Raw genomic sequence first — 27,957 nt, 5'->3', positions numbered from 1 at the left:
TTGTGTACTTCAGATGCATTTTTAAATTGAGAAAGAAGGATTTTTTTGTGAGAGGAATACAGACTTTCAGGATCATGTTCTGCTTTAACTTGAAACAGCTGCTGATGCTTACAACTAGTGTGATGGCTTAATGGGGCACAGTAACCATTACCATCCTTATCATTAATGAATAATTAAGCTCCTTGAAGGGACAAGAGTTGGAAGCTGCTTTTGTCCCCTTCTAGTGACTACACCTACATTTTTAAATATATACGCATCACAGATAGCTAGATAATTCTAGGTGGCTCTATGCCTTCATGCATATGGGATACCATTCAGTAATTTCAAATTGCCTGCAAATCATCTCAGTGCATATGAAGGCATGGTATCATCTCCCCACCTGACACACCAGAACAGGTAATACCAAAATGGACAGTGCTCTTTTAGTAAAGCAACAGCCTTTTCCTTGGTAACTCTTAGCATGCCTGGCAGTAAATTGGGGGCACTATGAATCTATAAGAAGCTAGGACAAAGTAATCATTGATTTTTTTTTTTCTTCATACAATGCATATTCTCATCTACGTGAAGTAGCATATATGGACTAAGAAAGTGAATTAGGCTGCATGGTGCATGTAAATGTGATATTGAAGAACACAGGAAACTGATCAGAGCCAAAATAAGGCTTATGCTAATAATGAAATCCTCTGTTAGCTCCCTTACAGTCACGTTAGCTACTTAGCTCAGTTTTGTTGAAAGACAATGGTTCAATTTCCAGTGTTCCAGCTTATATGGAATTCTAGTAAGTGATGAAATAAAATAAAAATGAAATAATATGTAGTGATTATGGGGAAGATAGCAGGACTAGTAAGTTTATATGAAAAATCAAATGTATTTTTGCATGCTGTGTGGATAGCAGTTTTGCATAATTTATGGAAGTTCAGAGAGAAAAAAGGGCTGTTTTTTACGATTTATTAAGTTAACAGGATGAACAGCTCTGGGATATGCTTATGCTTTGGAATATAGTTCAAAGACAAAGCAGACCTTGAAGTGACCATATATATGCTTTCTGAGCTGAACTACATGGAGGTAAGTGAATGAACACAATGCTTTTAAGTGCTCCTGACATAGTTAAAATTTCAAAAAAATCTCACCATTCAGGGAAAATATAAAAAAGTGCAATCTGAGGATAAAAAAACTCTAATCTTGAGACTAATAGAGCTCTATACAAAACATAAGCTAGGCAGTGATGATGATTGTGATTAAAAAAAAAATATCTTTTTTTGCTTTCTGAGATCTTTCAAAACTAGGAGAACGTAATCTTGTAATGGCACCTGTGATTTGGGCAGCTATTATGAAAAGCTCTTTCACCTACAAATATTAACACATTTTACTGTGGGAATCTCCTGGTATCAATGACTCTCAGTTAAAATTGTTTTAAGACAACTAGAATGACTCTTCAGAAATAACACCCCTTCTTCCTCCCTCAGCATTGAACAGTCTAATTATAATTTAACAGCCATTAGCTGAATTGCTTAATAAATATGGGTAAGCCAGGCTTTTCTACTGTCTGTTGGCTAGAGATTTTCAATAAATGTGTAGGTGTGGCATTTAGCGATATAGCTTAGTAGGTATGATGAGGATGTGTTGACTTGATGATCTTGTAAGTCTTTTCCAGTCTTAATTATTCTAATTCTATGGATCATGTCCTTCTTTGTCACCCTAGAAATCCATTTCTGCACATCTGCCAATTCCACCACTTATGACCAGGGCAGCAGTAAGTGTTCTCATCCAAGTGTGGGCTCACTAAATGCTTTATGTGGTAGCACAAACATTTCATTGCCTTTTTTAAAGTAAACTGAAACATCCTAGAGGGATATTAGTATTACCTAGAACAGTAATTATTACAATTACTTACAGTATTTAACACTGTCAATACCACCTCTGCCTCCATGGCAGTCATCCTGATATTATATCCATTGTTTCATTTAATCTCTTACTTCTGTAGTTTTGGGCAATTAAAAAAATTATCATTAGTGAAACTACTGTAAGCAATCTCTTTAAGGATGAATTTCATCTAAATCCTCCTGCTTCTATCAGCAAAAGTCTTAGAGTTTTCTGTTTCACTCAAGAGTGTAAGGCCTGAGGAATTGAGTAATTTCCCCACTGCTACAACTTCCCCACCCCCCCAGCATTCATATACAAAATGCAAAACTTTCTTCTTGCACAAGCATTTCTTGACCTCTCGAACAGCTAATCACTTTGAAAACTAATGCCAGTTGCAAATGAGATGCCTAGGTTTGTCAGCTAGATGGAAGAAATACAGTAGCAGCCTTTGCTGGGGACTAGAAATGGCATTTCTGGGGAGGTATAGGCAAAAGTAGTACGCTCAAGGCCTGTCTATAACCTAGATGATGAGCTGTATAACACATCACAATCACACCATATGTACCTAAAGCTAGAGAGCAAAAAGGTATGTTACCATAAAGTGAGCCTTTCAAATACAAAGCCCGCCTGCTCTTTTTTGACCCAGGCAACAGGGAGAAGTCTAGCCTCAGAATATCTTTAATTGGCAGTTTCTATTCCTGATTGTTTTCTCTGTGATACCTTAGAAAATCTGTGGGAGCTTTCAGAACTCTCTCCTTTCTTAATGTGCTGGCACATCGCAGTGCAATGTCAGAAAGAAGATTCTCTTTTAAAATTTGTTTTCTTTAAAAAAAAAAATAATCAAATCATGCTTTTAAATTCCCGCAATGAAGGAAAACCCCACCACCAATCAGCCCTTTCCACGCCGCAGCCGGACGGCGGCCCGCAGTGAGCTTGCGCGGGGCTCCCCCTGTTGCGAGCCTCGGGGGATTCCCGCGGCGGGAGCAGCCCCACAGGCCGCCATTGGTGTGCTGTGGTGCGGGCACTGCCGCCCACCGCTTGTTATTCTAGGGAATTTATTCCACCTTATGCTGAGATAGACTAATAGCGTCAGACTTAATTGCACGTTCAAAACAAATTCAGTCGCAATTTGTCTGCACGGAATTAATCTGTGCTGTCTGCCCCTCAAGTTAACCATTGTGCTGTAATAGGTATTGATTGTAACAGTTTTCAGACTGCTCTCCTCACATCAGTTAATTCAGACAGCCTTCACATTTCTCAAGTGCTCTCAAACTTACAGCGTTTTGGGGAGTATGATTTTTGGCATCATCTCATTCGCTCTGCACCACCCCACAGTGTCCTGTTCTCTGTTTTGTGTTGCTGTGTGAAATGCTGGGCTATTATGCCAAAAGTAATTTCACTTAAGTTCTCCACTTTCTCTATTTAAAAAAATTCATTTGAGAAGACTGAGGTTTGGCCACAATGGTGGCACATGTTGACCATCAAAGTCTTTGTATTCTCTTGTTGCTTCCAGGTTTGCCTCCAGCATTTTCAAGTTCAGCATTGCTCAGGATGACTCTGATTATGTTGCCTCATTTGTCCTCAATGGACTCTCAATTCTTGTTTTCATTATTATTTTTTTTAATTTAAAGTATATAATTTAAATGCACCTTAGAAGGGAAGGCTCTGAATTTCTAAGAATATAAGGTCTTTCTTGTACTCTCTTGCAAACACATCAGTATGGAGAAGTAGCTGTTAATCCCACGTAGAGTCAGCATGAAGCATGTTGCCCACAGCTGCCTATATAAAGGCTCCCTGTGCCGTGTGCTGTAATGGGAACAGGCTCACCAGTTGAATAGAGCTACTGAACCAGTTACGGATGTAGTCTGACAATCATAGAACAAACATGACTCATTTAAGAACGTTCTCTACCTTCCCTTCTAATGAGTGGTTTCACCACAGTCAGTAAACTAGAACTGAAGGGAGAACAAAGAGTTCTTCAGGCAGCTCTGCAGTGTTCTCGCACGCCACCTGCCCTGCTGCAGGAGTATGTCTGACATATTAATAGAGCCAACTGCCCTTCTGTAATTACCTCCCCTCCGGCATCCCAGCCCCCACAACATCTCTGGCAGCAGATACTAACGTGTCCATGCTAACAATGCTAATAGCAATACTAATAAATGAGCAGATCTACAGCGTGGTTTTAAAACAAACAAAAGCTTTTAAAACTACAGAAAACTGGTATGTTGAGATCATCATTTTTCGTTGTGGGATAAAAATAATGGTGTTGAGAAGAGAACAGAGTTCTGTAAATAAGGGGACTTTGGTCTAGCTTGACCAAGGCATCAAGACTTGGTTGTGTCTTCACACTGAAGAGTGACCAACTTCCAAACTGAGTTTTCTTATCAAGGGAGTAAGAAATGAACCTATGCTACATCTTTGCTTTCCCTCCTTGTGGTATATCAACAATTGCTTCGCTAAGCTCTTTTAGAGAAAGTAGATAATCGGAAGTAGAACATGCCTAGGTAAACCTTGAAAATTTGAATATTATTTGTGACGTATTTTTGGTACTATAAAAACTCCACCAATGCCAATAAAAACAACAAATCTTGATTATATATATATATGTAACTGAGGTTTTGTTTCAGATTTAGCCACTGCAGCATGCAAACAGCAGGAAAATTTTCTCAGAGTGCAATATGGCAGTCTTCCTACAAAGTCTCCTGCTGTTGTTTCTGTTTTATTGTAGTGAACTGATTTACTTGCAGTGGAAACAAGATTGTGACTAGATAGTCACAAGGGCATAGTGCACTTTTCAAATATATTGCATTACTGGTCTCTCTATACAATTTATTTTACTGTAATCCACCAAAACATTGTATATATACATTTGCATTCTGTAACTGACATTCACTTTAACTCAGTGTGAATCTCAAGGTGAATCACAGTTACTTGTAACAACCTCATGACGTTCTGAGGAGTGCCATATCTCTGGCCTTGAGCACTGATCTGTACTCCAATGATCAAGTTTGAAGAGAGGAAAAGTCTTTTAGATGGTGGCACAATATGCTTTAATTGCATTTTAGAACTTGAAAAGAGATATTGTGCCAATGGATGGAGTCAGTGTATGAACAAAAAAGAAGTTGATTTATTGGCTCTTAGGCTACAGTGATGTACCATCAAGTCTGCCATTTCAAAGCCTTACCATTTTTTGGATTGCCTTGAAGAGTAGAACACATGTCTAACCAGAACACCTCAAGTTCTGCTGGTACTGAGACCTGTCTTCTTAATTCCACTGTCAGTAGGCTTAAATTGGCCTGGCTATTTGTAAATTTTGACTTGCAGGTAAGAAGGGACTAATGAGTTAGTTTTTAAATTAATCCAATAATAGGTAACTTACTAGATATGATTCACAGGGAAAGGAAAAAAAAGATCTGGCAAAATTAAAATTTGCCATCCACACTACAAGAAGAGGGTGCACGCACCTTGGAATAATTCAGGTTGGATAAGCAGAAATGACAGCACTTAGCAACTAAATTTGATTAACAGCTCAAGTAGATGATAGCCTAGTGTTTAAATACAAGCTCTTTAATTTAGTTTAGACATTGCTCTTCTTTCCCTCATCTAGGTAACTCATGCTAGTGAATCAAACGTGAAGATAAATGAAGATTTTAAAAAATTCTGCAGAGGGAAATTACAATTTTTCAACTAGACATATGGGAACATAGAAGGAGACACTTCAGCCAGCTCACTAGGCACCACCACTCCGGACAACACTACCTGCAAGGACTGCAGTACAGGCTGGCCTTCCCACACCTGCTTTGAGCTAACCAGCTGAAGGAATGCTCTCATTACTCAATGTCTGAGCACTGACTGTGCTTCTTGGGTGGGCTTTGTATGCATGCTGAGTTTTGTAGCAACCCAGATAGTTTCCACCATTTGGATTGAATATGCCTTCATAGGCTGACACTATAATGCAGACTTACTCTGAATAAGTCTGCCCAAGTCAGTTTTCATTGCATGTTATTAATTTAAAAAAACACCAAGAATGCTATTGCTACACAAGAGGCATCAGCCTCCCTAACTAGCACTGCTTTCTGCACTGTCTAATGAAGCCAGCAAATGCTACCAATGTTATTAGCAACAATAGCCAGCTAGTAATGCACCATGAAAGAGCAGCACTGGGGACACAAAATAATCATTCTAAATTACTCACGTGGATCAAAAGGCACCAAGGCAACTGGATATGTATTTTCAGACCTGTTAGAAAAAAAATCCCAATGCTTACCCAGTTTTCTACCCAGACACCAAAGAAAGGATGAGTCCTACCCCATTTTTATAATTGCCTACAGGAGGAATATGTCATCGCTCTGCTTTTTTAGAAAGGTAGAATTATGTTCACTCTGTTGTTGTTGTTGTTGTTGTTCCACCTACCTCCTTTTTCTCAGATACATTTCCTCACTTTTCCTGCAGCGCAATGTTTTACTATGAAAACAGTTTTTCCTCTACTGAGCAACATTAGCTAATATTACTTAGGATTACTAATTCCTGCTTTTCTTTTATACCCTTTGACCTTTCTCCTTTAAGGAATGAAAGAATTTGGGTTTGGTGGTTTGTATTTTTTTCTTTTTCCTTTTGATTGAATTAGACTGCTTCTTTAATTTCTTTTAATGTGTGGTTACACAACAGCATTGAATTCCAAAGTTCTGCTACAGCTAATAGAGCATCACATGTTAGAAACAGATTAAATGTTTCATTATGGCAGTAAGTTTTATATTTTAGGGTGTTTTTTGTGTTTTTATATATATATATATATAAATACAGCTCACACAATTACTTTCTTTGCTTCTCCTTGCTTGGTTGCCTCTCCCCGTTCACCTGATAATTTTGAATGTATTGGCCACTGTCTAAAATGTGACAAAGATATTACAACTATATAATCTTCTGAGAAAATACAAAACTGGGAAATCAGGTGGATGAGGAAAATCTCCCTTGGGCTGCACTGAGGAAAGGCTAGTAATAAAGCTCATACCAGTTAAGCATCAAATGATCCACAACAATGGGGAAAATTCTGCACTTTTGATGTTTCAGTTACTGTCTTCTTTTGAGTACACTCTCAAAACTATTTAAATCAAAAGAAGTTAATAGAATAATAGAATTTGTGACAGTCCCTCAGTCCTTAGTGGTATGGATCAGTGAAAGAGTGCAAAGTGAGTTGTCATTTCTCTTACTCTTAATTTGTGGTTTATCAGAACTTTCTAATTTAGGTTCTCTTTCTGAAGCAAACACAGCCAGTTAGTATGCACACTCTCTTGAAAACAAAACCAGGCTTCCATTGACTTCAATAGCAGCAGCATTGAGTTCAAAGTGTCTCATGTGAACTAACACCATAAAACTAATTGAGGTTGAATGGTAATGAGAAACTCAATCTAAAAATGAAGTGTTTTTAATTAAGAGACACTTCAGAAATATGAGGAAATAGGCTCCTTATAATTTAAAATCTGCCTTTTCCTTCTTCACCAACTATAAATCACCAAACTGTGATTAGTAACCATACTAGATTGGATGAATACCTGATAGTCTGGATTGAGTTATGGAAGAGATTCTAACAGTCTGCTACTTAAGCATCCAATTTCTTACGAAGGTTTCTGTTATAATCAGTTAATGTTATAATCTGTTTCTTAAAACTGGGAACAAATTACAGAAGCATTGTACCCGCAGGTTCCTGGCAGCTAAGGGCAGCAGAATGACCCCATGGCACAACTATTGAAAGCTTATCCGGGAACAAGAAAGAGCCCAGTTCCAATCCTGTGCCAAGTCATAATCCAATGTTTTACGTAATGACTATTTAATAAAAATTGCATAAATGCTCACCAGAGGGGAAACCAGTACCTAGATTTTGTCTCTTTAGCCTTATTCTATTATTAAAAGAAGGTGTATCTCTTGCTCCATTTTGCTAAGAATGATAACATCTCACTCTACTGGAGTTCAAAAAGAGATAAGTGTGATGGAAGTCAGTAAGTCTATGTACTTTTGAATCAATAGAAGGAGCACTTGAGGAATCAGACATTGTGGGGAGCCCAGGATTGGGTTACACAGTGTTCTGCAGGCACAGCACCAGGTCACAGCCCTGCTGTTCAGGTGTTTATGGAGCAATCCAGGTATCTCAAGGAGATGTGCTACACTGGCCTGTGTTTAATCCAGAAATTTGCATGCTTCAGGTAGCAAAAACTCTGGAAATGCTATTCTACTGTCTCATTGCCTTTAAAAAGATCTTTCCCACTTCTTTCATGTTTGCCCTGTTCATGCCATGAATTGACTCTGAATTGCGTTTACTCACCAAGAAACCAGATTCAGTTGCTTGGTGTGTGGAAACTAACTCAGAAAGGTTTCTGTCTCACTGAGGCACCAAGTGAGTAGTGCTGTAGGCAAAAGAGAGGGTGAAGACCATGTAACCATAAATATGGTAGCATGGTACTAGCAGGAGTGGCATGAAGAAAAGCACTGCCCCCCTTGATGAAAGCAAAGTGCAGCACCAGCTCAGAAATCGTGTGAAAGCTGTCTTTAGCATCTAAATGGATAGTTCTGAATGGTGAACACCAGCCTCACGGAGGAGCTTTTTCTCAGTGCAGAAGAGGGCATAAATAACGAAGATTCATTTTCTGTTTGCTATCCCTTACCAGTGTTCTTATGTTAGTTTAATGACATGCAAATTTCATTTTAAATGCGACTCCATAATTCCACATACTGTTGGCTAATATCAGTAGGTTCTGGAATCTCTGCTCTGACCCAAAATCTGGCCTTCTGCCCTATTTTCTTTTGCCTTTAGCGGTCCAGTGTGGCAGGTGTGATATGGCCCAATCAAAAACTGCTGTCCTGGGATTTTTCAGTCAAATCAATTTCCCAATCCATTTGACAGCACAGTTGCTTAATCTCTACTTTTTAACTTAGTAGAAGTGGTGTTTCCATTCCTTTTGGTGCTTCTGTAAGGCCTTAGGTAGATTGTGAAACCATACACTAAAGCTCTGTATTACACTGGAAGCTTGAAAACTTTTTTGGCCCTATGGATTGAAGTTCAGGCTTTCTTCAGACTTCTGTGAGTGTGACTGTTGAAAATGAGTTGCTGATAGACACTACAGCTTGATCCTAGACCTAGGAGTTCTCAAAGCTGTATTTGCTTCTGAATTTGTGTAACGGACTTGGGATCAGCACACAGAGTTATGGTGATGAGACACACCCCTTCCATTTGTATTCTTTCAGTCCTTCTAAATCAGAACAATGCAATGTTCCTTTATGTGTCACTTTTCAAGATAGTTGAACCTTAAAATTACACTGCGGTTGTCAACAGAAACTGAATAAAAATAACAAGAAAACATTCAGAATGTGGGCAGAATGAAAAATAATTTTTCCCAGAATTCTTCAGGTTTTCTGGCTAGGGACAGCCATTCATCTTTGCAAAGGGCTTTTAATCAGTTTCCAAGATTGTATGGATATTGCTAGCTTTCTGTTTGTAGTACTTTGTTCCTACACTTGAGAATGCTTCAAGAAAAGCCTACCCATGTAGTCACCATAATGAGGTAAATGGTTTTGTTTCATCCCTCATCTTTCATCTGTACAGACAGTAACAGTGACACCTCTTGCTCATTAGCAAAATGGCTTTCCAGATCTCTGCAAGAATCGATGAAACTCAGTGCCACTGTAAATGATGAGTAACTAGATTTAGGAATGAAGAATTAGTTGTGGGCTCCAGCTGCAAAATAGTGATTTGTTCCCCCCTAAGCAATATAAAGTTCCATCAGTGCTGTGCTGTAACCTCAAACAGGTAGCATATTTTTCTCCTCATTGAAAGATTTGTTTTTTTTTTTTCTTTCCAAAATGTTTTTTTTTTTTTCCCCAAAAAAAGTTGATACTGTCAATATGTTGCTGTTCACCAGAGCTGACTGAAATACTATTGCTAAGCAAATTCTAACTTTTATTTTGTAAATATGCTGGGAAAAGGTCCAGTATTTGGGGGTGGGGGTGAGCGTGGGGTGGAGTACTGATAATGTTAAGCAGTGTTGGAGGTAGGGGGCAGTTTCACATGCAAAAAGTTTTCCTAAATTACATTTTATTAATGTAAAACTTTTTTAAGAAAAGAAGAAAAAAAAAAGAAAAAGTTGAGCTCTAGCCATTCATCTTTTGGTAATTCAGAAAGACACTATGCTGAAACAACAACAAAAAAAGCTAATCAAGGAAGCAATTCAGTAGCAAACTAAGTATCAATAGTGCCGTTTGAGTAATGCTAGTTCTGCAATTGACATATAACTGCAGAGCCCGAACCTGGCTGCTTATGGCTGGACCCTACTAGGAAGGCCTGCTACCCTCCCTCCCGTTTCACATAGGTAGGTAATTGCCTTGCAAAACTAGATGGAGGAGCCAGGTAGAATTTAAAGCAGCACAGTGCTCCATGCGATGCTAGTGAGAGATGTGGTGTTGTATGGTGAAATGGACTTACATAAAGGATTTGACTTCTATATGGATTAATCCTATTTTTTTGTGTGTACACACGAGGAAATGTACTTTACTTATTCTGCTACTAAAGCCCTTGTGCTACAGCTACTTAGTAAGCAGAGGAAGCTTAAAATTAAACTATTTCGCTTTGAGTTTTGTCCTGTTGCCACTTACAACCATCTCCTTTTGTTTTCTTAAGAGATGAGCCATTGTATCACTAGTATATTCATTGCTCCAGAAGACATGTGCCTGACTTGATTTATACTGGTGGTGCCAGGAATAACTTGAATTTTTATACATGATGCCAACTTTCAGATAATAGGTACGGTTGAAAACTTTTGGACTGAATTTGTTCCAATTGCACAATCATTCTTTGAGTAACTGCTTTCCCATTTGTGTGTGGCATTTTTTCTTTTTTAAAATATATTTTATTGTACTAATACCAAAAAGTGGCAAGAATAGAAATTTAAATTGATTCTCTGTGAGTGTATACCTTGACCAAAACAATTGTTTTGTATCCTTTTAAAATAAGTAGAACTCAAATAATGCATCTGGTTGATACTAGGGCAGAAAAGGTACTGGCTTTTTCTGGTGATGGTAATTGCTATTCTCCTGCTAGAACTGGTGTGTTGCGCTACAGTGATGGATGTGCCTCTGTTCTGTTTGTCCTGGAACTCACTCAGCTGTAGCACGGTGCTACGGTATGCCTCCAGATTCTTGTGTGTGTACTCTGACACAGCTGGGACAGGCAGGGTCCTCAGTGTTTTCGCTTGGCCTGACTTAGAACATATGTTTAGCAGTGTAGCCCTCAGCACACAGACAAGATGGGTAGTTTGGGCATATGACATTAAAAAAAAACAGCATCCCATGGAACCCAAGAATGCCGTTGTACATCCATCCATCCCTAACAAAGATAACTTAAACAGAATGATGAAGTTCTGGATGTGAAGCACTAACACCATTAAGTTGACCAAACTATACAACATATCTAATTAGGATTAGTCTTTAAATTAGAAACTTCAGGGGAGAGCAAACTAAAATAGGGATGCTGATAAGCTGACTTGTGCTTTGCAACAAATCCAGTTGTGGGATCCGGTCCTAATGCTTCCGCTCCCTGCCCCCTCTCTTCTCCACGAGTTGAATACTGTGGGGTACTTTACTCACAAGCTGTTTCTGCAATAGCTGTTGCTTAAGTATCTATGGACCTAATGGACTTATCCTTAACACCAACCACAGCGAGGGAGGGAAGCAGCATTAACCTCATTTTGTAGATAAACAGTGGAAGCCCTGATGACTCTCTGCTGCCTTACTTCCCATGGAGCAACCTCACGCATGCAGTTACACCCAATTGCTGTATTCACACCAAAGCTGGCAGAGCTTTGGCACCTCCTCTGTCCTTCTTTTCATCACCACGTGTGACGATGAAGAGAAAGAAGGCTCCGAATGTGAATAAACTTAATGTTAATGAGCAGGGCAGCCAGCAGCGGGCAATACTACTGCAGCAGTACATCTCAGGTCCTCCTGACCACAGTGCGGGGCCTGGGCACAAGTCAGCATCACCAGCTCGAGGAATATGTGAATTTTTCACCATGAGACAGGCAGCGTCAATACTGAGCGTCGGGAGGTTTAATGGGGAATAAACGCGAGAAGTTCATTTTTACACTTGGAATGGAAATAATTGCACAGTAATTGGGACTGGTTTTCCACGAGAACAGGACGTACCTTGAACGCCTCAGAGACTCTTAGCGTTAAACCTTTCTGTGGTGATTCCAGGCTCGCTAAGAGCAGGAGGAAGGCAGCTCCGCGCTGTCAGCCGGCACGTTTCGAAAGCCTGGGGCGCGTACAAAATCAGGGAGCGGGACACGGGCACTCCTCGCTTATGTAAGGAGCTCCGTCCCGGCGCCTCCCGCCGCTGCCTCCGCACCGCAGCCCGCGCTCCCTCTGAGGCGCGGAGCTCGCCCGCCCGCTCCTCGAGGCCCGGGGCGGGGCGGAGCACCTCGTGACGGAGCCCCGCACCCCGCGGCCGGGCGCTGTTTGGGGTCTGTGTACGGCGCTCCCAGGCAACGCGCCCCGCCCCTTCGCGCCGCCTGTCGCCGCCCCGCCCCGCGCTCCTCTCTTCAGCGGGGCCGGGCGCGCGCCGCGGCCGTTAACGGCTGTTGGTAGCCTCATCGCGCGCCCCTCCTGCGCTCGCGAGCACGCGCCGTGACCGCCAACGGTCCCCCGCGCGCTAACCCAGAGGACGTGCGCTGACGTCACGGTCGGCTCTGAGGGACGGGGCGGAGCCGCTCCCCCCCCTCCCCTGAGGCGTGATGTAACCTCTGCCCTCCTCGGCGGCCGCGGTCCGACGGAGGCGCGGAGCGGCGCGGCGGGGGTTGCCTAGCGGCGGCGAGCGTTCCGCGAGCCGTGCGAGGAGAGGGAGAAGGAGGTACGGAGGGTGGTGGCGGTGATAAGAAGGGGTGGTGGCGATGGGAAGGGGGAGGGGAGGCCGTCGGGGCAGACTCGGCGGCGGTGGCGGTCGGCGGTGGAAACATGGTGTCACACGTGAGGCTTATGTAAAGTGAGCGGCGTGCGGCGCAGCCAATGGGAGAGCTGCGCGCCCCGCCCCCGCCCCGCTCCTTCGTCTGCGTCACGTAGCTCCAGCCAATGGCAGCGCGGGAGGGGCGGGCTCCGGATGCCCGGTCACGTTTCTGCCTGTATGAAGTCGGTGCCGGGCTGCGCCGCGCTGGGCGGACGTGAGGCGTACGGTGAGTTGCGGGTCTATAGCGTTTTCCCCGCGCCCTAGCGGGGCCGGGAGACTGGTGGGGGGCGATCGGCGGCCGCGCGGGGTCTGGTGGGCTGCCCCGCTCCCCCCGGTCCGCCGGGCCGAGGTTACGTAACCCCGCGGCCGAGGCTCTCCTGCCGCCGCGGGACGGGACGGAGCTATCCATGGGGCTGTGAAAGGCGGCCAGGCGGGTGCCACCCCGCGGCCTGCGCTGGGCGGCGGCTCTGCCCCCGATCCTTGGATCTGGAAGGAGGGAGCGAGGGAGGGGGCGGCGGCCCGGTGCGCGGAGCTGGCGCGGGGGGGCGGCTCCCGGCACGGCAGCCGAGGGGGCGATGGCCCGTTCGACGTGGCCGGTTCCTCCGCGTTATCCCGGGCTCCGTTCCGGTGGCCGTGTGGCGCGACGCCGCGGTGAGAGGTCGGTGCCGCGGATACCGGGTGGGCGGGCACGGGAGCGGGGCTCGGCGCCCCCCCGCTGCGCTCCCGGCGCTTCCCAGTGCTGCGCGGAGCCACAGGTGGGGCGGGCAACAGGTCCGGGAGTGGGGACGTGCTGTGCCCCGAGACCGCGGCGGAGCGCCTGTTGACATGGGGTGCACGCTATTACATGGGTGATTACAAAACCGTTTATGTAAGTAGAGTTTCACGCAAATAGCGAGCCGCATGGTAACAGCCGGGCTGGCGGTTCACATCTCCCGGTGGGTTGGGTAGGATGCAGCCTGCTCTGTGTGCTGTGAGAGTTTATAGAACCCCACGGGGCATCCGTAGCAGTTCTGTGGATCTTGCAAAGTGAACTGCTGACGTCGTATTCTGGGCAGACAGGGCAACGTGGCTCCGGGTGCAGCGATAAGTTGTCTCTTGGCTTTCAGCCATGAAGTTTCTTTCAAATTGTTCTCCGCACGTAAGAATGCGGTGTACTTGTACTTCTGACATTGAGTAGCCGCCCCTTACATCTGTACAAATCAAGGTGGAAAGGTGGAAATTATGTAACTGTTCCAGCCAGAGGGTTGTGGCCAAGTGTGTTAGTGCAATGAAGAACTGCTTCAAGTTGCCAGCGTTGCTGTAACCACAGAGTGCTTACAGGTGGCAGCTAACGCAAGCTGTCACTTCTCAGAGCTGCAGCGTACTTCTGGAGCTGGCTATTGCTTGTTGTCAACGTTAAATCCACATGCCTCCCTGTGATGGCAGCAAGTAATAACTACTTATTTGTGAATGGTTAGTTTTGATAATGTATATTTGATAAGACCAAAATATGTTGAGCTGTCAGTTAAATGTGTGGGCTTATTTTTTAAATGTCTCTGTGTTCTTTGGACTGTTTAGGGCCATTGAACTTGGTGAAACTCAAACTTTTCCTGCCTTCTGGGTGTCCAGGTATCTGTTAGTCCTTGATCTTAGCCTGGAGCACAGTGCTGCTCATGCAGACTGTACAGAGGATCTCAAATACAAAACTCAAGAGTAGGGCCTATAACTTAGCTCATGTCAATGAGAGAGAGCCCCTCTCACTGTGCTATGATACCAGGCCCCTTCTCACACTTGTGCATGTTGGCATGCTCTTGTGATTTCTTTTTCTTTTCTTTTTTTTTAAACTCTATTTCTATAAAGTGATGAAGTTTCACTGGGGAATGGGACAGTGTCTTCCCTTGGTCCAAGCCTTGCCATCAGTGTTGTGAGTTGGACGTGCTCCTGAGGTGTGGAGGCCTTGTCCCTGGTCTGAGGGGGTGCTCTTGGAGAGGGCCTTTGGCCTGGACTGGAAGAAAGAAGTCATATCCTTCAGTTCTAGTGTAGTTTTGGCAGTTTCCGGTGATTAAAGTAGAAGGGAGAATGACTTGTTAGAGTAGTTGGTAGTTTGGGCAGAGTGTCCAGCCTCGTGCAGTGAGAGAATGCAGTCTGTCCTGTAGTTGGCCTTGATCTAATGTGGAATGTGAAGGTTCAAACAGTAGGATTTTGCCTTTTGTGTACTTTCTTCAAATTCAGCAAGTTTTCTAGATCCATTTGTGATCCAAAGACTATGTGGTTTTGCCAACATCTTTGTTTGTCAGATTTGTCAGTTGCTAAGGTTTGTTGTAGGCTTCTCATATTTATTTTAACACACTAATGCAATCTCAAAATCTCAGTAATCTTCATTCTTACAGCTTACTCATATTCCTTTTATGTCTCCACAGAGAATCATAAAGAATCAACATACTGTGGTAGCTCTCAGTCTAATACCTTTTCCACACATCTTCAATCACAAAGATTGAAGCTCGTAACAGCCTCAGCTTTTCAAATAGACTTATTTGAGCTTATCTCTGAACAATATAGTTTCATGCTAATAAATTTCTCTTGTGAAAAATCACAGGTTTTGGTAAACTGAGATTTTTGGTGGAGCTGAGCTGCAGTATGAGAAGGAAACAAAGTGCTTTGAAGTGGATTCTAGACTTTTCTTCTACCTCAGACTTTATTCTGACTGGGAAGTGTTTGCTTTAGATACAGACTGATAAACTAATTTTCTTTTTTCTTCCTGGGTTCTTACCACACCCTTATTTCTATAGCACTTATACAATATTTAAAGTGTGCTTTACTGTAGAAAAGTTTGAGTTTGTTTAACACCTTAAAGTGTAGGCACATGGGCAAGTTAGTGTGGGATGAGGTATATTTGGTGTATAAAGGTGAGCAGATTATCACTAATCAAAAGAACAGTAAATTCTGACTAGTTTAGATTGACTGTAGTATTTTATATAGGCCTGCTATCATTGGCCTGTGTTAAAAGGGAACGTCATGTTCTTACCAAGGAATTGCGTAATGCTTGGCGTGGATGTGCTGTAGCCACTGTGTTATGTTCATGATGTTACCACATCATAATTACTGGGTTATCTGGTGTTTCTGAAAAGGAATTTCTGTGTCCAGTTTTGGTTGCATGGCCTAGAATTCCTTTGAGGATGTGTATTACATTTTTAGCTGTGTTATCTTGCTGCATTCATACTGTCCACATTGTTATATCCTATTCCTTCGTTGCAAGTGTTAAACTGCTGAAATATTTATTACGTTGACCTATCTTGTCAAGCACTGTATCACAAAAAAAGCCACATTAATTATATTACTCTAAACTGCTTTGACTTGTATTTTTGGTGCAGGTAAGTTTGGATGCAGGAAACAGATCTTAAAGTAATGCCATGATGGCGGGCTGGATGTGGCTCTGGGCAGCCTGGTCTGGTGGTTGGCAACCCTGCACACAGCAGAGGGATTGAAACTAGATGGTCATCGTGGTCCTTTTTAACCCAGGCCATTCTATGGTTTGTGTAGTGTGTGAAGGTGCCTGACTCCTCTCCTGCTTAACAACTGTTGCCTCAGTTGCATGATCCCCCCCATCATAACAGTGATGGGGGCCAGGCTGTTCTTCCCACCTGTGCTGTTGGGAGCGAGCCTTCTATTTGCTACATGTTGCCTACTGAGCAATGACTCCTCCTTCCGACATGCAGACATTTTTCTTTTAACTGCAGGTGAAATACTTCCTTATGTGAAGCTTGTTTAAAAAGCATGGGAGAAAGGAAGGTGGCAGTCAGAAACTCACTTCATAGGCTAGTGATTCTGGGGTCTGTTGCTGGGAGCTCTTGTGACCTGAGGCTACTTCTGTAGTAGACAGAATGGCAGGAGACCAAAGGAGTATCGGATGGTTTGTGTATGTCTGCAAAGGCTGTAGAGTCTCTGGAGCTACTCTGTGGGGCAAGTTTTGTTCGCATTGGCAGTGAACTGACAACTTGCTGTGGTAGGGAAGCACCCAAACACATGGGAATCCACATGCCTGAGCATATGCACAGTGACTGCTACTCTGTTAAGTGGCTTAGTAGATCACCGGGCATGCTTGTGCTCTACCTGCCAGCAGTGCGGGCATCTATGCCTCTGTTTGGTGTTTCAAAGGTTATCCTTCAAGTGTAGATAGGATCTCTAATTGCCTGTGTTAGGCTGTACCAATCCAGTCCAAGGTTCTCTCACTGGTCCTCTCTCTCTCAATGCATTCCTGAGGGACAGCAGTACTGCATCAATTTTCTTGTAAGCTGCATAGGCAGTAGTTCTGAAGTGCATGCTCTTCGTGCTTGTCTACATACGCAAGTGAAGCTATGAGACTAATTTGTGTGTGTGTGAGAGCTATTGTGAGGTGAAGAAAAGCTTAGTGTGGATGTTTTCAGCTGCTGCTGAAATAGAGCAAGTCTTAGAGGAGTCCTGATTCCTTTGGCTTGCTTTGGAAGTCTGATTTAAACAATTCACTTTTAGAACACAGTAAGAAATAAGCTAAATTTACCTCCCTTGAGTTATGTAGTCATGGTCTCCCTTTTCCTTCATCTTTTCCTAAAAGAAAGCAAAGCTTTACTTGTAGTGCTGAAGGGATAAAGACTCACCATGCTGTATGCAGGTGAATAAACGGAGAAACAGGGAGCAGCACACTGATCTGGCAGGAGTACAAGGTTGCTTTGCAGGTTATGAGCTGACAGGACTGATGTTCATCCTAAAACGATATGATAGTGGGGGGAAAAGTGTGTTTACGTGCTGAGATTAATGGGCAGGACTGATGTTTTGTTGCCAGGTGGTAATTTTTAATGCTTTTCTTGTAGGTAGAATCACTGTGGGTTCTGTTGTATAGGTGTTTCAGACTGTCTTTTAAAATGTTGAACACTGCTATGCTGTGTTTCCAAGATCCTGTCCTTAAATTGTGTGAATAACATCTATGTTTGTTCTAAATGAAGTTCTGGGAGATGGGATGAGGTGTTCAGGATGTCCAATACTTCTATTTCCTGTTGGTCTCACTTCCTATACTCCTTATTCCTTCCCTCTTTTGTATTTTCGTATGATTTTTGTGCTTGACCTTATTTCATGTACTTTTACATTTCTACTACTTCGTTTCTTTAATTACACAAAGATCTTGGGTACATAAAGCACTTTTTTGTTCTCTATTATATCTCTGCTATGGCTTCCTGGGCAACTTGATCTCTTATTTCTCAGTACTAACACATCCAACATGTAGGACGAGTACAGAATGTTTGTTGGCCATGCTTTGTGGGGTGTGTTAATGATTTGCTGCAGTTTTCCAGAATGAGAGTTCCGTTCTGATTGAAGTCTGCTATTAGATGTGAACTGTAATGATATATGAAGAGCAGCATTCATCTGAAACTTATGTAGATTTAATACAATGTGGTGAAATCATACCTTTTTTCAGTCCTTCCCTCAAAGTAGAGAAGTAGAGATTTCAACAGATACGAAAGTTGAAATATGGCATTGGAGATGTTTTTATATCTACCTTCATGCAGTAATATATATTGCATCTTTGTTATGGTGAAGCATGATAATTTTTCCATCCTTTCTGTGACAGTACTTTCTTAAATGTATTGTATCCCATATTTTGCCCCAAAAGGTCAAGAGTTGACCTGTGCAAACTTAGAGGAGTTCTGACTGTTGTCTGATTTAATAAGTTCTCCAGTTCTCTGAAGAAATGGGTTTCTATTTAGAAAATAGGATGTCTTTAAACGTACATTTAATGCGAAGCATCTTTGTTCAACTTTAGAAAGTAGATGAAGCCTATTGTAGCATTGGAAGGAAGGAAGTCTAGAAGCTACTATGGATCAGGTACAGCTGACCATACTTAGCCTCTTCTCAAGAAGTCTTGGAACAGGCTGCAACAATCTTGTCCACCATGGATGCATTTTTATATTCATACATTTTTTTTACCCTCATGGAAAACACCTACCCTGTTGGCAATTAAACTTAGCTCTGTGCCTTGGCTTTTTATTCAGGTTTTAAGAAGTAGACTTGAGAAAGACAGTTTGCTCTGGGGGGATGATAAGTCAGTATCCACTGTGGATATTTGAGCGCTGATGATGGTGTTCACAGAGTAAGGAATGCTTACCTGTAAGAAAAGAGAACAACTCCTGCCAGATGACTGTGTAGTTGCCCTGTCTGCTTTTGGGGGTTACGTTTGTTAACTGGCTTATAGTCACAAGAAAGCAAATGACGAATCAGGAGCTGGCCCTGTTCAGTGATCACAGCACAGGTGAGATTGTTTGACCTCCCGTGAGGTAAAGTGGCTAAGGTCAACAATGCCCTATTACCGGGCTATTCATAGTAAGACTGAGTTGACTTTGTCCAGTTACCTGAGGCTAACTCTTTGTTATTAGCTACTCCATGGAGAAAATAGGGAGCTCTAAAAATAACAAAACTGATCTTAAAACAGGGAGGAAGTGAAATAGAGTTGGCATGGATGCTGCAGGAATAGAGTTGATTGTTTACATGAGCTTAAGTCCATTTAAGATCTGTTTGCTGAGTGCAGTTCTATAGTCTTTATAAACTCTCCTCACCTGTGGAGTTTGTGTCTTCGTGGTTGGGCTTCCACTGCATTGTTAAATGGACTTGATTTATGTTTTGTAAATTTTTTATTTTGCAAATAAAGCTTGTTGTTTTGTTTGTTTTCTAGGAATATATTGATGACCCTTTCATATGGGGAAAGACTAAGCGTGTTCATTAAGGTACCTTATGCTCTCCTTCAGAAATTGATTTTTTTTTTATTGCTGTTTTGCATGCTTCCCTTGAACTGTAGTCTGTCAGAATGCTGAAAATTATAGTTATTCAGGGCGTTAAATTTCAAAGATTGTAAAGTATCACTGAGAGCACAGAAATGTGTGTCTTCTCTGAATTGTTAGGAAAGTTAAATTTAGTCTAGTATCCAGTATCAAGTGCTATTTCTGCATTGCTTGCTGTGCAACAGTCAGTAACTCTCTTGCAGATGTTGTAAGAAAATAAAATGATAACGAAAGTTTTGGGACCCATGAAACAAAGTTGTTCGTGTTGCTCAGGTAGTTGGGATGATAATTTAGGAAAAGAAAAGGAAAATATTATTCTTTTAAGATTCGATTTAGAAAGTTATAGCTTCCAGCAATAGTTTTGATGAGTTGTGCTGTAGTTTGTAACAAACTAATACTATTCTAATTCCTATTCAAGTAATTGAGCAAGTGAACAAGAGGGGAAAAAACCTGAGAGTACAAAGGAAAATGAGGGAAGCAGGTTGTCTACGTTGCAAAGAAAATGTAACAGTGATTCTTTTGTATGTGGTCTGACAATGGAATAGTATTGGCCCAAGGAAAGAGAAGGAGGCACAGCAGTTCTGAATAATACTGTAATATTTCAAGAGAGAGATGAAAATAAAGCCATATATTTTGCTGTTAATACTACACTGCTTGATTTTTCTAATAATTAAAAACAAAACCCCCACAACATTTGCAAAACTTGACATTGAAATAAGTTTTTAAAGCTGATAATGTTTGTTCTCTTTTCCATGCTGCAGGTGTGACTTCATTTCTCTTCAGAAATTGTGCTTGCTTGGGATCGTGTAATACAGGTGTGTTCCCTAAAACAGGTGGTTTGTTGTTTTTTTTTTTTCTAATTCTGAAGTTGTCTGTGCTCGCAATAGTCATGTCTCAGCATCGAAGGAAATGTTGCCATAAGCTCTATATTTTTTGTATACTGTCAGTTCAGACTTTCTGTGGAAAAGACATTAGGTAGATAAACTATTTTAGTTCTTTGGGATTTGGGCTTACTCAGTCAATTGCATATTTCCTCTGATTAATAATAGAACACTGTAGGTTAGATCTAACTGTTTCTGAAAATCTTATTTTGAATGAGTTTTATTTAGTTTCACGTGAACTGATAGAGGTCTGTGTTAGCTCTCAGTAGAAAGGTTCATGATGAGAATTTTAAGTAGTTACGAGACTTTTCTGTTTTTTTTTTTTTTCTTAGTATCTTCTGAAGTGCATAGGTAGGTTTAACTGACAGAAGCAATCAAAATGGTTTGTGCTCCTATTGTGAATATCCCCTTCAAACCTATACTTTAAACCCCTTTTTCCCCCTCTGAAAATATCATGAAGCTTGCCAAATAATAGCAATGTCCTTTCGTAAGTAGGCAAATTCTTGTGAATTTCTTGTAGGTCTTGATTAGTGAAGGTAGAAAATTCAAGGAAATATGCATTTCAGGGAGGCAAGTTAGTTGTGAGGAAACAGGAAGAGCTGTCTTTTAAACCAGGATTTAGCCAGTGTTGAAAGACATTCCACGTTTTCAGTATGGATGCTAAAAAAGACAAAATCTGAAAGTAGCTCTAGTTAAAGCTGTTTCACACACTTGACCAGAGATACTAAGCTCATTGTTTAAATCCTGTTTTATCAATATATAATAACTGTAGAGGCACAGCCTTTAAAGAACTAACATACACAGATTTGTACTGTAATCTGAGACTTGCAGAACACTTATCAGCTTTGTGGCATTATGCAGAATGGAATATTGTGAATAAATTCTTCCTTAAATCTGGCCAACACAAATGCACTTCTAGCAGTTGGTAGATGGGTAATGTTTTAAATTAAGGCATTATTAATGTGGCTGCATGCCAAAACAGTTAGTTCGGTATTTGAACACCATTCCAAACATTCCTTCTGCATATTCAATTGAAATTCTCGGTGATGTCATTGTTTAAAGCACAAGTGTTGCTTTTTGGAATTTTAAATTTTTATTCTACTTTGTGTTATGTGGTGGTGGCCTGTATCAGTGTACTTCGTTAACTACATCTAACAGTACAGCCTTCAGATTTTTTTTTTTTCCTGACAAAATTCCTAGGATCTTTCAGAGGAAAGTAGTTTTCTTAGGAAGAATAATAGCATTGATGAACTTTGCTAGTACAGACTTCTTTATGAACGTAAGGATACAGTTCTCTGTTACGGGGGCCATTGAACCCTGGAACATATTGCCCAGGGTGGTTGTGAAGTCCATCCGGGCAAATGCTCTAAAGCCATCTCGATCTGGTCCTGTGTAACTGGCTTTAGGTGACCCTGCTTGAGCAGAGGATTGGACCAGATTACCATTAGGGACCCATTCCAACTCCAACCATTCCGTAACTTGCAGTTTGCATGCTGCCTAAAACAAATGCTCATAGAAAGCCTATAGAGGTTGAGATGAAATTAGATTTATTAGTTCAGATCTTAAAATTTGGGTATTCCAAATAAACTTCTTAGCACATGGAGGCTCTGTTGGAAACATTGGGCATTTTCCTCTGTCTTCTACAGGAGAATTTAGTCCTTTGTGGTTGCACCAGCCTGTGTAGGCCTTAACATACATAGTATGACACCATACTGGTAGTGAATCAGAAGTCAATGCAGAGATGAGAAGTTATTTAGTGTGGAAGGTTCTGTTATTTTCTAGCTTTATGAGGCCTTACATCAGGATAAAAGTGTTATGAATGCAAATTTATATCTTAATTCCTCTGCTGGATGACAGTTTCATGTTTAACCAATATTTATCTGCGTAGGAATGGCATAACTGTGAGCATCTCTCTGCTATCTGTTTGAAGAGGACACTGTTGGGGGGCCCAGGTATTTCTTTTATATTTTATAGTTGTAGAGGTGTCCGGACTCTGTAATGGTCAAAGATTTCCAGTAGAAGAGGATGAGACAAGAACTGAATGCATGTGGGAGACTCTGGACCTAGGTGCTTCATGCTTTTGATGCTAGCTGGGAGGGAACTTGATAAACATTTTCACAAACTTTTCATAGGAAAAAACAGGTAAGGAACATACATAACTGTTATGGCTATTGTTAATAGATTTTTTTTTTTTCGTGTAGGGCTTATGCAAAAAACATGTTCTGTTTGTTTTACATTCGCTGCTCCGAAAGTAATGCCTCCTATTTATTTTTATGGAGTCTACAACAGATATGAAGAACACAATAACGCTGTTTGATAGAGCAAATTCTCAGCTACAAAACACTATTTTTCAACAGAGTCATTACCATTAGCTATGCATTTCTGCCAGCAGTGAACAAAAGCCTGAATGCTATGCTTGTAACAACTAGTCCCAGTGGAGGTGAGCCACTGTTGCTATCACCACTGCTATCACCACCCAATACCTCACTGTGCTCACATCCACTGTTTGGTCTCTAGAAATGTTCAGCAAACGTTGATGAATGTCGGTGGGTGTTATCTTTTGTGAATCAAAGAATTCAGTGACATCCCTTTGCTTCATACATACTTCCATGCCAAACTGCCCCTCTGCTGCCATCTGTCACATGGCAACCAAATGTAATGGTGGGAAGGCTCAGCCTCTACTGTCATACCACCATCTGCCTCTGATGCCATGGACCAACGTAATAAAATAGGAGGCATTACTTTCAGTGCAGCCTTTTTATCTTAAAACTGGTTTCAGCTGTATGCATGCTCACTCATAACTATGTTTTTGATATGAACTGGGAATTGCATTATTTGAAAGCAAGAGATTTTTAGCCTAGAAGTATACTTAAATTGAGGCTTGAATTTTTTTTCACTGAGGAAACAATGCGAATGCAAGTATATTTGCTTTAGATGCAATGGGCTGGCCTGATACTTAGGTTGATTTCTTCCTGCATAGATACTGCAGTAACTTCAAGGTCTGGCACTTGGGTGGATCTGATAAAGGCTAGAATGTATTGGCAGATTCCTCTGTTGTACAGTGAGTGCCAGCTGTAAGCAGTAGTTGATTAGGGTGATCATATAATTGCATTTATTTATTATTGTTATTTAACTAACAGTTCTGTATTTAGGGTATTCTTGAGCTTGAAGATGAATCTTTATCAACAAATTATAAACCGAATGCTCTGAATGCTATGAAATCCAGTTCTGTGAATTACTTGTGATGTTTTAGATGTTAATGGTAACTGATTTAAATAGAAAATTCTGGCTTACACCTCATTTCTTTTTATGAAAAAAGCAATTTTTTTAAATGCTGGTTTTCATTGAAATGAGGAATCTTCAAAAAGCAAGTATTTGTATTTTCAAGCAGGGAATGGTTATTCTGTTATTTTCCTCATAGTAAAGCTAAATACTGAAATTTTTTCCCCATTCCTAGAATGTGCCCAATTGTTCTTTTGCTGCAAAATGAGAGGTTTATGGTTTTATTGCTGCTGAAGTTCTACAGCTAGACAAGATGTAAACAAACATTATTAAACTGAGATACAAGCTTTTTTTTCCCCTGACTCTTTGCTACTACTAAGCACTCAATTATGGTCTAATAGCACTGGGACCATGCATCCAGTGTAGGCATTAATTTTCTTTTTTTTTCCTTAAATTGCGTGATAGGATTAAAACTCTGATAGTTATTTATCATACAGATGAGAAAAGATTATCATTTTGTAAGGTAATCCTACAGAAGATATGCAGAAAACATTGATTATGCCTCCAGAAAGCTAAAATCCACACCATGAGGAATGCTGCTTATTGATGCTAATACAGTTACAGTCCCTGAGCATAACATGTCTAAATATATTCATAAACTGTGGTGTACCTCTTGCTTCATTTTTTAATATTGATAAGTTCATATTAATTGCAAATTTAGACTCGAGCAAACTGTCAGTCCTTGGATGCTCTCCTCTTACTCAGTTCTTGAATTAGTCCATCTTATCCTTGGATTTTTACACTTTCAATCTTTCAGTGTTTGTACTAGCCTTAGCTTTTTTTGGGAAAGCAATCTGGAAAAAAATGTTCTTTGAATGTAAGCGGGTCTTTGCTGAAATAAGATTTGTTTAGTTTGTGTCATGGTTTCAAAAGAAGCTTACTTTCTTTCTGTTCTATGGTCCTGATCCTTGTTCTTAGTTCAAAAGCATGAATTGTTGCTTCTTCAAGCTTTTACCCTACGTATTTTGCATGTTCTTCTGGGACCACTGAAATTCAGGCTCTTTCCATTATATGACTGTGTGATAAGAGCTTCTCTGGCTAATGAGTAGCCAGAAGACATTTTCTGCACATCCACCATGAGCTGTGTTTAACCTTACTGCTCAATGGAAATATGTTGCCTTTTTCTTTCAGACTTCTATTCTTTGACAGATTGACCGTAGGTCCCAATTTAAGACTGAGTTTTTATTCTCAGAATCCAAAAGTAACTTCACTTTAGAAACTTAGAGAGATGTAGCAGAAAGTTAAGAAAATGAACAATGGTAATTTATCTCAAGATCAAACCTGGGAGGGCTCTTTCTTTTTCCCAGTGACGTTCGGTACAAGGTTACTGTTCTGGATGTGATATGCAGTTAACTCCCTCAAGCTGGCCTATCTGGAGAGGTTCTCAGATTAGGAAAACATGCTTGCTCTTACCTTTACATTCTTGTTTGGTTATTTACTGGATATTTATACAAGCCTTTAAGTGAAATGTATATATGAGATTAGTTTCAATATTAATTAATCTCTCTGGGCTGGGTGACCCTCTGTATTCCTGAAGTGTTTGCTTGCTGCTTGTGTGTGCATGCAGATGTTCCTCTTAGGATTTTCCACTGTCTGAGAGTGAGGTCTAGCTAGATGCAGCAGCCTGTTCATATTGCACTCCATGCTCTGTGCCTGGCATTCTAGGTCACTTTGTCTGTCCTTTTTTCAGTAATTCCAATCTCCTAGAGAATCCCACCAAACTCGTTGTATATGTTATTGTTATTGCTTCTTGGGATCTTGGTTTTTTCATTACTTGTTATACAAACTCTTCTATTAGAAATGTTTCTCTTCTTTCCCAGCTTCCACACCTTTCCCTATGCCATTATGAATTTGCTTCATTGGGAATTTTCTTAAGGGATCCTTCATGATGCTGCAGGCAAAACCAGCAAGATTTAAATAGTGCTTCTCTTGCACAGTTCTGTTCCGATCTGTAGACATAAGTAATGGCTGTTTCAATCTCTTCGGCATTGCTGGTGAAAGCATCAGAGTTTTTCCCCTCAGTTCTTGGAAGCCTGTCATGTTTTTATTGTTCTTCCCTATTTAATTTTTCTATATCCTTTATTCTCTTACGTGTATCTAGCATGAAGACTTCTGAGATTTTTTTTGAAACAGGTTTTGTGCAAGGTGACGTTGTGTTCCGGTCCTGGATAAAAACACCAGGTCTTCTTCAAATATGCCAATAAAAATAAGCTCAAGCCTTTCTTTTTTTTTTTGTCAAGAAAGGATACCTTTATTTTTATCTGTTCCCATTGTCCTTAGGCTCCAAATTATAGTCAGTATATTGCAGTTAGGAAGGCACTGCACAGATGCTTGCTGTGGGCAAACCGTGCAAAAGCCCTGTCAGGTAGCTAACTAGAGATGGGTATAGCACACCAGAAGTACTTCTAACAAAACTTCTGCCAGGTGTCAACAGGAAGAAAATTTGTATGGTATCTCTTGTAGGCCAATGCCTATTTATTTTCTGTTAATGACTTCCTTAATCTAAACACATTGCTCCACATAAATAAATGGCTAAATCAGAGCTAATTTAAGGAGGTATGGAAAGTTCCTTGAAAGTTACTGCACAGTTTGTTTTTGAGAGCAGTTCTCATGCACCTAAAGAAACTATTGAAATTTGCTACAAATATCTGGCGAAGCTGACCTAGATGTCAGGGAAGGAAGAGACAATAGAGGATATTCAGAGGTGGGAGAAATTGCTCATCAGTAATTTAACAACTCAAAATTTCAAACCACTAAACTCTTCATGCTACTATGGCACAATTTCATTGATCCTTAAGCTTCTAAAGATGATAGAAAAGACTTTAGGAAAATAATTTTCCAGAGCAAGCTTTAAAAAATAAATAAAAATTTACAGGCAACCATGGGGACTGAGAGTACTGCATCATTTATAATACACTGTGCCATTAGAATTTCAGAGAGGTTTCTCACACTTAAACTCGTACACAAAATATTTGCATTTGAAGTAGAAAGTCTGTGGTATGATCAGTGCCCTTCTCATAAGTAACACGGTTTTTCAGATAGATGCATTACAGTAATATTGGACTATTTACCAATGGAAAATTGAGGGCTGCACTCATAGTCTGTCTTTAGACAGCTCATGAATATGAGCCTGTGAATAGCTTTCTTTAAGGGATTTTAGTGTAGAAGCCACTGTGTTTTGAGAGCCTTTCTTCTACCTCTAAAGAAATGACAGGTTACTAGCAGATACAGCTGTAACTGTGAAACAACAATATCCTTTTCCTCTTCTTTTAAGTTCTTTTCCTAATAGTACTCAGTTAGAAAAAATATGATCAAAATCCTGCATTAAACACAAAATACTTGTGTAATTGTCAGATCTCTTCAGGTGATGTTTTGGCTGTCTTTTTTCAAAACTTTTGTTATAATCACGATGGAGTTAATCCATAGAATTTTGTGCATAAGGTATTTACTTGAAATAGGCTCAACTGGATCACCTGGCCTACCTTTATTCTTGCGGGGAAAGTTGAATGGCATCCCATTGCCAGCTGGATAGTTTGCTGGAGTACCTTGACTCACTGAATTCTCCATAGGGCTTGACAACATAAGTGCTGTTTGAGAAATAATAGTATAAATGATGCGTGAGAATTGGCTTCTTGAATGTGAGTTCAGTTTTCTTCACTCAGTAGATGCTCTTAATTATGCAATACATGTAGTAGTAGCAAAAGCATGAACACTTTTACATGTGTTCTCTTTCCTATACAATAACATGACTTTTATTTGGTTTTTCTTCACATACCATCCATATAGGTGTTCCCCAATGTCACATTCTATATTTGCTTGTCTCAGCCCCTTGATGTTTTCACTCACTAACAGTGAAAACATGGTGTTCTTCCTGATACTGCAGTTAGGGGCATGGGTAGTGTAGGTAGTGTGTTCAGCATCATCTCCACTCAGGCTCATTAGGAGTAGGTGTGGTTAAGAGTGAACTATATACAGGGTTAGAGCATCTCTAAAATGTGAAGCTAGTTAAGGCAAGGGACAGTGTGAGCCTTACCTACAGGAGGGAGTAGATGAGAGATGAAGTGTCTGCTCTAGCTTATCATTGGTCACCAGTGCATGGGCCACTGAAATAATTCATCTAACAGTCAATGCTCTCTTTTTGCATGTTTCAGTTCTGTAA

The 27,957-nt window shown here is 40.9% G+C and overlaps 1 protein-coding gene and 1 long non-coding RNA gene across 19 annotated transcripts in view; one reads left to right on the top strand and one right to left on the bottom strand.

The window, feature by feature from the left end:
* Window positions 1–12,275, bottom strand: part of LOC109369465 (uncharacterized) — a 64,796-nt gene extending 52,521 nt beyond the window's left edge. For 6 of the 7 annotated variants that reach the window (XR_014885375.1, XR_014885371.1, XR_004160950.2 and 3 more), the window contains exon 1: window positions 12,055–12,275. This is a non-coding gene — a long non-coding RNA (uncharacterized LOC109369465). Of the gene's footprint in view, window positions 1–6,058; window positions 6,103–12,054 lie in introns of all 7 variants that reach the window. The other variant, XR_014885370.1, reaches the window with a different exon arrangement.
* Window positions 12,276–12,670: 395 nt separating this feature from the next.
* The window catches only part of PER2 (period circadian regulator 2), a 42,674-nt gene continuing 27,387 nt past the window's right edge, over window positions 12,671–27,957 (top strand). For 4 of the 12 annotated variants that reach the window (XM_085232451.1, XM_085232445.1, XM_085232450.1 and 1 more), the window contains exons 1-4: window positions 12,974–13,076; window positions 19,530–19,581; window positions 20,397–20,450; window positions 22,405–22,658. The gene's annotated coding sequence lies outside the window, so the exon portion shown is untranslated. The other 8 variants (XM_085232452.1, XM_085232449.1, XM_085232446.1 and 5 more) reach the window with 7 other exon arrangements.

This window comes from Meleagris gallopavo, chromosome 11 (assembly GCF_905368555.1).
Source record: "Meleagris gallopavo chromosome 11, MGAL_WU_HG_1.1, whole genome shotgun sequence".
Classification (NCBI taxonomy): domain Eukaryota; kingdom Metazoa; phylum Chordata; class Aves; order Galliformes; family Phasianidae; genus Meleagris; species Meleagris gallopavo.
The sequence above is the reverse complement of the archived record's forward strand: the minus strand, read 5'-3'. Positions and strand labels throughout refer to the sequence as shown.